General features: G+C 40.7%; 1 protein-coding gene across 1 annotated transcript in view; it reads right to left on the bottom strand.

The window, feature by feature from the left end:
* The window catches only part of KIAA0355 (KIAA0355 ortholog), a 58,408-nt gene extending 46,771 nt beyond the window's left edge, over positions 1-11,637 (bottom strand). The window contains exon 1 of the mRNA XM_008635502.2: positions 11,434-11,637. The gene's annotated coding sequence lies outside the window, so the exon portion shown is untranslated. The remainder of the gene's footprint in view (positions 1-11,433) is intronic.
* Positions 11,638-11,724: the final 87 nt, after the last annotated feature.

Here is an 11,724-nt window from a genome sequence, read left to right as displayed (position 1 = left end):
GAGCAGAGATCTCATCTAAGACATTCCCACACGTTCACTTCCAAGTCCCCCCAGCCCCAGTGGAACCATCACACAGCAGTTATGGCTCAGCCAGGCTGATTTTGGACAAAACTCAATGCCCACTGCTCTTCCATAATCAGTATTACAGAAACAACAACTTCCACAATGGCTCTGGAGAAGGTAAGTGAAATTATTATTAGGAAAAGATTTCTCCTTGCATCTGCTTCAAGATAAGCAGCACAGTAACAGAGCTCAGTTAACCAGGCTTGAACTTCCACTGCAGTACTCTATTATGTTCTCTATTTAATGATAATGCCCCTTCGTCCACATTTTTTTCCCCATTAGGCAGGCTCTGACAAAAACCTGAACTTGTATGTCCTGTGCCCCTGAATTACTGATGGCAGCAGAAAGTGCCAATGGCTACAGCACAACCAAACAAAACAGCAAATGCTTCTGCAGGAGGATTTCCATCCACTCCTGTTCTCCACAGTGCTAGACGGGAAAAAATAGGGAACTCTGTTCCTACTCTACCAGTACTCCTTCCTTCTACAGCTCTGTAAGGATTTTGGTCCACTTTTAGAACTACTCTGTTAGGCAATTACAATATCCATATTCTACATAAGTCCACAATATGTATTTGTAGAAAACCTCTACACTACAATGCATAAACACAGGCATGCTACATTTATTTTCTGCATTTCTATTATAACATGAAGTGTAGTTTCCTTCAAATTTGGAACACTAAACACAACCTGTTTTCTTGCTTCCAATTCAACTGCACTGGTCTATTTCCAATTTCTTTTTCCTACTTTTAGATTAACGCCAGCCAGCCTAAACCCCATAGTATTAGACAAGCATCCTTACTACACACTGAGGTATTTATAGATTTGGTTTTATCCACAGCAATACAAAATATGGATTTCCTGCATGTACCTAACGATGCCTGTTACGTGCACACTGCACAATGCATGTTCTCCCTACTGAGGGAGTTGAATTTCAGTGAGACATTTTCTCAAAATTTCAAGTCTAGAAATAAATAAAATAATTACCTTCCTTCAAAGCATCCAGTAACACTCTGCAGCTGGAGCAGGCCATACCACTTTGTGCATTTATTTTATTAGGAACAATGTGTTCTAAAGACAGAACTAGGGCTAACCACAATCAGAGTATTATTGGATACATCAAGAGGTTTTATCCTCTACTACCACTTGTACATATACATTAAGCAAGGAGAGTTTAAGCAGTGCTTTAGCTGCTTCAGGGACACTAACTCACACCAAACTAAGTAACAACAACAGGAAATCTTTTGCATTTTCAGCACAGCAGATTGCTCTCCCCATCTTTCAGCTAACATTCCAATCCTCACTGTGTAACACATACAATCAGGAGAGTTTTAAACGGGAATTAAAGTCTAAAGCAGGAAAAAAAAAAAGTAAAACTAAAAGTAAGAACAAAAATAACCACAGTGGAAAAGGAGAGTGACTGGATTCAGCAACATAATAAAAATGAGATGATTCTGTGTCTGGCAATGAAACTGATGGGGGTTTTTACAGCATATCAATACAACCATATTCAAAACTAAGATGAAACTACGTTTTAGGGCTCTCAAATGCTATTAGTGAGGCATCCTGCTGCTTTCTGAGTTGCTGCATGCCTATCAGCAAATCATTTTAAACACCAGAGTCACTTGTAAAATGGAACCTGAGCTCCTCTTACAGCTGTTTTATTCTCTGTCTGAAACAGAAAATTATTCCATGGACTGCTTTTCACATTTTTCAGGTGATTATGCTGGCATTCCTTTGCCTCTGAAGTTGAAATACACACTCTGTTTAGGAGCCATTTCTTTGTCCACACTTTGGTCAAAACAATGGATCTTTTTCAGTCAGAACTGACACTTATTTACTACTAATAAATACTATTTCAATGTTATATTAAGCAATCTCTACTGGTAAGCACCTAGAAGATAACCACTCAAGAAAAAGCATCAAGGAAAAAATCTTGTGGCATTGAGGTTTTTACCACATACCGATACTGTAAATACCTGACTATCTTATCCTGAATTCATAGAATGGTTTGGAAGAGACCTTAAAGCCCATCTCCCCCCCCCTCTGCCATGGGCAGGGACACCTTCCACTATTCCAGGTTACTCCAAGCCCTGTCCAACCTGGCCTTGGACACTTGCAGGGATGGGGCAGCCACAGCTGCTCTGGGCACCCTGTGCCAGGGCCTCACAACCCCCACAGGGGAGAATTTCTTCCTAATATTTAATCTAAACCTACTCTCCCTCAGCACAGGCCATTCTCCCTTCTCATATCACTATATGCCCTTGTGAAAAGTGACAGATTTAAGCTTATTATTCATAAAGGAAAGGGTTTTTTACCTAATATTTGTAATTCTAAAAGATTACATTGAGTAGTCTCATTTACTTACTGAGGTCATGACTATGAGCAGTTGCTTTGCTATGTTTCTTACTATAGTCTTCTTGTATTTAACAAAACCCAATTTTTTGAAAAAAGAAAAGAAAACAAACAAAAAAAGGAGAGGCATCCCAGTGTAAGTAAGTGCAAGTAAGCCACAAGTACCTGCCACACAACCTTCAGCTTACCACCAGTCCAGGCTGAGGCAGTATCTTCCATATGGAAGAACCTAAGCAGCAGTTTTAGGAAAAAAGTCATTTCACCAGTAAAAACAAAAACCAATTCTTCCCTTCATCAACTACAAAGCATCATTTTTGAAGTATTACTCCTTAAAATGCTGGTTCTTACCGAAAAGATACACAACATCTTACCTGCAGTGCTGCAATACCCAACAGTTAAGACAAGGGTATCTTACACCTGAGGACACACACACACTGCTACATGTAAGTGAATTTGTCAAGTGCTTCTCTTCTCTGAGGGTTACTCTACAGCTGCAATTACCACTCCCTGCCTTTTTTCAGAATATATTAAGTGGGTCCTCTGAGATCACCAGGCTTGGACTGTTTCAGACAGAAACCCACCATCCTTTGGCCAAAACACTACTTGCCTGTGACACTGCAAGGTCAGAGAAAGCCAATGAACTACAGGACTTCGGTGATGTAAAAGAAGAAATTTTAAAAACTCCTCAACACAAATCCTTAGCGACAGCTAAATAAGGGATTTTAAGTCCACTAAGGCAACAGTGCTTTGAGGCACGATGAAGTTTTTCACATGCTACCAAGCACAATAATCAATATTCACACACAGCTACTTGCATTTTTGCCTCAAGTCTACTGTTCCAAATTATACCAGTTTAACTTTGCTTACATTAGAATTCATTTTAGAGAAAAATATTTAGCATAGACACAGCATGCCAGATGCCCTGCATTCATATTATAATTTATTCTTCAACACTGAAGATCTGAGTCAAAACACAGCATACCTTCCTAGGAATACTCATGATTATGAGGACTGCATCACTTACAAAGCTTTAAGTTAAAAGGAAAAGGAGCATTATTACGTAGTGTAAAAAATTTCATCTACTATACTTACCCTTGTTGTTCTTAATCTTTCATTTCATGTGCAGTGAAATACAATCAATACAGCAGAGAACAGGACTCAGGCTCCAGAGCAGAATATATCAAATAGCATATGCAAAGAAGACATATTATTTCCCTGAAACCACAAGAATTTTTGGAAAGAAGCTGCCTCATCTGTCCTAAAACAATTTCAGAACAAAATACAGATACAACTTTTTAGCAGAAAGAGACTGACTGAAATCCGTAATTTTCCCGTTTCAGAATGCGACTTAGAAAATACCAGTAACAACATATTACATCAGACAGAGAAAAGCACCCACTGGCTGCAATGTGAAGCTCAAAAAAAGCCCATAAAAATGTGAATGTCTCAGGAAAAAGAACAAATGACAACTTTAAGCCAAATGTTGTCAGTCATATGAAACCAGCAGTAGTCTTCTTCATCTCTCACACTGCACAAAGTTGAGGGCCATGAAGGCCTTTCAAGTGAAACACAAGAGAAGGCAGTCTAGACAGACATTTTCCATCAGTAATCCCCCTAAGTGTAAGAGAATAATGAATCAGAGGGTAATGACAGAGGAACTTGAAGAACAGCAACATGCCAACCTAGTGTCCTCAGAAACTGACTTGAGAAGCTCAGTTTAAAAATCAGTGCAAATTGTAACAACCCCCCCATCAATGCACTGCACAAGCAGCAAACTGTGCAGCTGTTCAAGAACAAATTAAACTGATATATTGTACCTTTAAAGCCCGATGAGCTCCTCAGCCCTGCCCTCTGCTACCCTGAGCCACAGCAATTCACACACCCTGTGTTCACCCAACACACCTGAGCGAACACCACCCTCCAGAAACATGTCCAAACACACAGCAACAACCTGGCACCTCCTGACACCTGACTGACAGAGCTCTCATCTTCTAACCCAAGCTCAGAAGAAGCACAAGTCCAGAGCAAACCATGGTCTGTTATTCATTTGTCTGACTGTATCAGACAATCCTAATCAAACCTCCTACAACCCAACCATTCCAGAAACTAAGATGGAAAAAAAAACCCCTCCAAACAAACTCTTTTCCTACTGCGTCTTCAAAGGAAGAAAATGCACTTTACCCAAAAACCATTTCCTTAAATCTTGTGTGTCAACTACAGATTTAATCTATCATACCAATTCATCACCACAAAAATGTAACATTCCTATACAAAAACAAAAAATGTATCATTAGTGGTTTTCAACAGATTTCATATCGAGAAACATCTGCAGAGCAATGGATTCACTTAACCAGAGCAGGATCTTTCCTAACCACTAAACCAAGCAACAGATTAAGTTCAAAATAGCACAGGTCAGATGCACCACTTTTCCACACAGATAAAGCTCTAATTGCACTTGACCAAAGACTGCCAAACCAGACCATACACCATCCCAAGACTCAGCATTTGGTCTTAAAACTGCAATAGCCATTTATGTGAAAGACAACATTTAAATTAGGATTGATAACCTGGATCTGTAGAATACCTTTGCTAAGAAGAAGGTGTGAACAAGCCTGTGTTAAATTCATAGCCAAATTTGATATAAAATTTGCTAATTATCAAAGTTATTTTGCAATACCTCCCTATAATTTTACAATGTTTGCTCCTCTCTGGAGGAGGTCAAAATGCTGAATTCAACATCACAATCTGTTGCCCTGGAAATTATTGCAATGTTTAGACAAAGAAGTTTATTATGAGACCTAACAGGATTGCTCAAAAAAGAATAGTTTTCATTCTCCTTCTGAAAGCAATACAAGACAGACAGAAAGACTCTTCTGAGTAAGGACTTTTCCAACATTTTAATACAGAACCAAGCATATTCTCAAAAGCAGGATGCTGCTATAACATGCTCTGTTTTTCAGGGTTTGGCTCCAATAACTGGCATTTCCTTCCAGGACTCCATAAAATTTTCATCAGCATGAAACAAAAATTAGCCACATAATTAAAAGTTCACGTACACTTGCATTATTTTAGGAAATTTAATTTTTAATTGACCTACCCTGCTTTCCTATACACAAACTTCAGCAACTTCTCTTCAAAAACAGCCAAAACAGAAGTGCAAGTGTAACACTACCTTGTTTCTATCAGAAGATGTGCATCTATCTATACTGGAGGAAAGACAATTTATTTCTACTGCACTATGAGTTACTAAAGTATGCCCAGTTTGCTCTCTGTAGGTAAAGAGTGTCCAAGTACCTTCTCACACCCATCCTCTTCTGCCAACAACAGCAGTCTTGGTTTCATCTGCACCACTCACAGCTGAACTCAGTAAAACAAAATTCTGATTGTTATCAAGTTCCTTCATTCTCTTGTTTATTTAACAAATGAAAGGTTTTAGTTCTTTCCTAAAGAATATATGCATATTTAGCACTACACCTATTTTTCATCATCATATTAAAGTTCTTGATTGCATCATTTGCTTGCAAATGCTCATCTCATACAGCAAAAAGGGTTGATCTTATTACCTTATTATTTAAATATTTGCAAGCTGTGTTGCTCAGCTGAAAAACCACAAATACCTAACTATGTCTTTGGTAAGGCTAAATAAAGTTTATTCTGCAGCTCTGAAACATGCACTGATGAAGCAGGATTCTGTAACAATGTCTTTGCACAGTTTTAGTTAACACCATTCTGCACCACCTGGCCTTAACTCCTGCTTGGACCAGGAACTGCAGACCACTCAACACAAGCAGCACTGCTACCCTTCCCTCCCACCAAACATCTCCTCTCCTCAGGATCTTTCCATCTTTTACAAAACACAGGGGCCTCTAACAAATGAGGAACACCTGCAGTCATGTTTACCTGCATTTGACAAACCTGGTTTCTTCCGAGTATTTGGAGATGACAAACTCATCCTACACTGAAGCTCCCCTGAAGCCAAACATACAGAACTGAAGAATGACATTTTTAGGTACCCTCTTCCTCCTTGTATTCTTCCTCCTTCCACATAATACAATACCATCTGGTGCAAGACTTGCAAAGAAACATTTTGAAATACTCACCAGAAAGAGGTTATGTTCCTCAAATCTTCTGGAGTCTGACACAGAATTACATTTACCCACTATGATCCTTCCCCTGGGATTCCCCAGTCTTTTATCTCACAGGTTCCCCTACCCACCTGTGAGGATGCAGACACAAGAAAAGTCTTTCAAGAAGAAGAGTGTTTCTGAACGTGTCCTTCCCAGACACTACAGCTCTCTCTGCTTTTTAGCGGTTTTGTTACACGATCACATAAAAAGAATATCTGGCTTCTTCAGGATGAGATTGCCAGCTTCAAATATTTTTAAGGAACTTTTAAAAATATTACCTTGTACTTAGACTCTTAGGAAGCAACACTTAAAACATCTCCAGATTTTCCTGGAATGTAAGCTGTAGACATTCAGGTGTTTTATCTTTCTCCAGGGAAGTTCTTGTGCTTGGACTCAAACTGTTCCCAGGTACACAGCCAACTTCTGTAATATGTACAGAAGAGCAGGAAGTTCAACTTTCATTAAAAAATACCTAGGAACATTGCCCTGAATATCCTGGTATGAGACAGATCATGTGGACACGCTTCAAAGGATCTAATTTTACCCCAGTAAATCCAGAGGAATTCCCAACACCATCCAGAAACTCACAAATATATGAGCTATGACAGTCAGGTAATCTACTTGGGAAACTAAAAACACTCAGGTACTGACAGGAGTAGAGATAAATTTCATTGGTAGACAACCCTCACATGAATGAATCACACTAGAGATGCCTGTGGATAAGTGGAAAAAAGGTCCACCACGGTCCCTTCTTCCTGCTCTTCTTGTACCTTCTCCTCTACAACTCATTCTATACACTGCTTTAGAGTTCCCAACATATGTTAAAATAAAGCATTAAGGAAACAAAGTTCAGTATTATTGTTTCTAACAAGGGAAACAAACTTTCTCTTACATTCATTAGTTGTTTAGGTTGAGGAGATTTATTCTGTTCCCAGATTGCAGAGTACTCAACACAGAGTCCAAGGAATTTTCTATAATTGGATAGTACCATTTAAATGTCAGCTTTGAGTGCACAACTAAACAAGAGTCGCACCTAAAATACTGTTATTAAACAGCCAGCTGACATGCCCCCTTATAGCATTCCAACCAGCACATAGGTAGTGTCAGGAAAGAACAAAAATAGAGTATCTCAACATGAGGAGTGACCGACAGGGTGGTGGAAGAATTTTCCTGTTGAAATTTTCCAAAATATCTGTCTTTTGCAATGCTGTTGTACAGAGCACTTCTCAGAAAGCATTAGTGCCTGGCAAGTACCCCGCTGTAATATGACTCGATAAACCAAAACAGAGTCCCGTTGACCCCAAACCCCCAACCACTGAAAAAGCAGAAAACTGTTAGGAAAGCTAGCAACAAAAGACCATGAAGAAGGAACAATGAAAATCTAGCTAGCCTAAACCAGCAAATACTCATCAGTTATTTCAGGGAGAAAATGTTACTAAAAACATAAGCAGGAATTGGTAGGTAGGTAGGTATCGTAATTTAGGGAGGTATCGTAAAGATGCTTCCTAAGGCATTGTGTTCTCTGATGCGACCCTAACAGTAAAACATGGGCAGTTACTCTACAGCAAAATTTCTGAAGTTTTTTGTTTGCTTTTTAGCTAATATATCAAAAATTCTATCTACAAGTGCTATCGTGTTCTCCTGTGAGGGCTTTCCTTAGAAGGTAGAATAATTATTTCTGTAGTGAAAATGGTTCTTCTAAGCCGAGTCATAGAATATCACACTTCCAACTTGAGTTGGATAAGCTGCCATATGTTATCACCAGACTGAAGCCAATTTGCCATCGATGGCAACATCACAGCTGGGAAAATGCCTGAGGTGCTGCACAGCCTCTCGAAGATGCCTGAAAGCCTCACAGAGCCTCAGCTACCCCCACCTCAGACCCATCCATACACTCACAGACACCCCAGGACTCCCCCACAGCTGTACCTGGAGTCCTTTGTATTCCCCTTTTCAGCCCTTTTCTTTCATTCTTCAAAGCTTGACCAGCATTTCTAAACCTTCTAATCTGCTTTTTCTCACGCACACTCACTCCTTTTTCTTTTACTCCAAAGCTGTTCCAGCCTGGATCCACGGAAGTTGGTTTGCCTCATGCAAAGCTTGTGACCTTCACAGAATCACACAGATCAATTCCCCAAAATTTATCTTAAGTAACCAACACACTAATCTTCATTAATTACAGCAGGGTACGACAAGATTGATATTCCAAGACCACAGTTCTCAAAACAATTTGTCTTGTCATATTAGAGCTCTTCAAAGTGAAACACACCTCATTAACACCAAAATTATCATTTTGAAGTTTCATTTAAAAAAAATCATCTTTTTCTCCTTGTTTTAATCACTGTTTTGGCAAAATTCAAGGACTGGACTAAACCAGTTTATCCACAGAACACTAGAAGAGTGGAATGCTATCAGACCAAATTGGCAATTAACCTAGAAAGCAGGATTTATCAATGGAATGTGTCCTATTCCCCCCCACACACCTTAAGGGTTTCTGTGATGGCTTAAAGGACAAATGTCTAAACAACTCCTGAAGTAAAACTGTCTTGAAGTACATAAACAGCAGAAGAGAAGAAACACAAAGCCAGAAGTGCAACTAACATAACTTCAAGCTTCTTCTCAGTGAGTTTGGAACCCATCTTTAACATATTCTACTTAATTTTCAAAATATTTTTTCATCCTACTAGCCAGAAGTTCAGATTTTACAGGTATCAAGACACAGCACCTCCTATGGTTTAGATCCACAGTCCCCATTAAGTTTCCAGCATTGCTTTCAGCCACAGTACCTATAAAATCCAAACTGAACCTGGAACATGCCATAGCCCAGGAGCATGGGATTGCCTGCAGCATGTCACTATTGCTTGTTGCCCAAAGGCCTGGGAAGGGTATCCAGACACATCACCAAGCTCTAGGAGGACCAGAGCAATTACAACACAGACTTTTGTCAAGCGCAGCAGCGCCAGTTGCCCTCGGAGCCAGCCCCAGCACAATGGCCTGTGATGAGGTTACCCATGCTGCTGGAAATGTCATCTTTCATGTATGATATAAACCCCTTCTGTAGCTACTAACAATACCCTGGCATTGTTTGCAACACGTAGGGTGTTGCACTGGCTAACATCCAATCCCAGTAATAATATTCTATCTACCTACGATCACCACAAGAAAATACTCATTCTCAGCCCTGACTTGTTCTGCAGCACAGCAGCAAGCTCCTGAGAGAGCTGCCACACTCCACTGCAAGTTCTGCATCTCCCTGTACAGCTATCTGTCTGCACTGATCAGGCACTTCTCTAAAACTGTAGAAACACCTTGAGATTACTGGGAATAAAGGAGCTCTTTTCATACAGCACAATTAGTCATATCAGCAGTGATAGCTATTTTGAGCAGCACCCATTAATCACTATCATTAGCAGGATTTCTGGTGTACCAGCATTCATTGTACCAAGAACAAGTCTTTTCCTATTACAGTATTACTACATAAACAAAAGCAGCAGCACAATTTCTCTTGACATAACCCTGTTTTGAGTAAGGCAAGTGGCAGCACTTAAAATGACAGTCAGTGCCAGGTTTAAAGAAAAGCTTATTCAGAACAGAAAAATACAATTGTTTTGCTGCAAAGAAAAACTGGCCATCATTTGTATGCTGGGGGAGAAGGGATGTTGAAAAGTAATAGATAGCAGGAAGAAGTAGGGAATAAAGATCTCAAGCTGGAGACAGCACACCCTCAGAAAAATAAGATGCCAGTGACCAAACCCAAGCTGATGCCCAAGAAGTTGAAGAAACCTAGACTTCACTTTTAAGCACCTGCAGCATGTGTTTTCCTTATTACTTTTTATGAGGGATTATTTACCTGTTAGCCAAACTTCAGAGTCTCAGAACAGACTTTCAACTAGAAAAATATTCCCCATGTGCATTATTTCTAGTTTCCTAAGCACCCTGAGTAACTCCCCATTCAGAATGAGAAACGCCAGCACTTCTGCCTCACACCGACCTAGGAAGGAGCACCACAAGATGGATGGAAAGCAGCAGCTCTGAGCTGCTTCCAGCCCGGTTCCTCCAAACACCAGAACGTTGACCTGAAACACACCTTCATCACAACCACAGATTAAATACTTGGAAAGTTCTTCTAGGAAGGAAAGAACAGAAGATACAGGGAGAAAGAAGGGAGAAAAACCTTCTGCAAGTCTTGAATTTGGAAAACTTGCCATTCTCTACAGAACAGTCCAGCTTTATCTTGTGTAGAAATGTTGCCTGACAGAAGACTAGAGCCAAGTGCAAAATCATGTTGGTACCCGTGATACACAAACGGCACCTGTGCACATACCGAACAGGGCCAACACTGCTGATCCCATGAGCTGCATACCAAAATCTTCATGTGGCCAGGAGCCACACAACACGTACCACATACCTCAGAGAGGTGAGGGAAGAGGAGCTTCAGCTGCCTGTGCCCACAGAAAACAAAAACAATTCCTCAAGAGCACCACTACCTCTCTGCCAACAGCACTAGGCTGAGGAAATAGAAACATCTAGCAACGATAGCCTTAAAATCCACAAGCTGTAGATTTGAGATTGTCCAACAGTCACCCTGGCAATTACAGATGCAGTGCCATTTTGGGAGCCAAGCTTCAGCCTTGTGCCAGCTGCGTGTGCCTCCAAAGCCACCGGACGAGCCACTCTGTAACACCAAGTTTATTGCAGCTACACACCACTGAGGTATTGCCGCTCTTCACAACACCCAGACCTCTGTGCCTCTATAACAGCAGTAATAATAATAATAACGGCCAATTTATACCTGCTACAAGGTTTATAATCTCACATAAAAACAAACAAATAAGACCTTCCAACTGCTTTCAAGTTCCTAAGCCAACATTCACCCGACAAATACATACCTCTACCATTTCCTCTCCACTCAAACGAATAAAACCCCCTCAAGCACGGAGAAGCAAAGGAACATCAGTAAAGTTTTAAGCTACAGCCCAAAATGCGTTATCCTCTTCTTCTGGCAGTTACCATATGCACACAACATAAGGCTCAGCAACAACAAGCGGCACTTGCAACTCGCATCAGGTGAACAATCTGTACGCAGCCCCTGCAGCGGCCGGGGAGGCTGCTGCCCGCAGGCCCCGGGCCGGGGGGCGCGGAGGGGCCGGGGGGCCCCGAGCCCGGCCGAGCTTTGGGTG

Source organism: Corvus brachyrhynchos, unplaced genomic scaffold (assembly GCF_000691975.1).
Source record: "Corvus brachyrhynchos isolate BGI_N302 unplaced genomic scaffold, ASM69197v1 scaffold66, whole genome shotgun sequence".
NCBI lineage: Eukaryota > Metazoa > Chordata > Aves > Passeriformes > Corvidae > Corvus > Corvus brachyrhynchos.
Note: the sequence above shows the minus strand (reverse complement) of the source record. Positions and strands in the feature narration are given on the sequence as shown.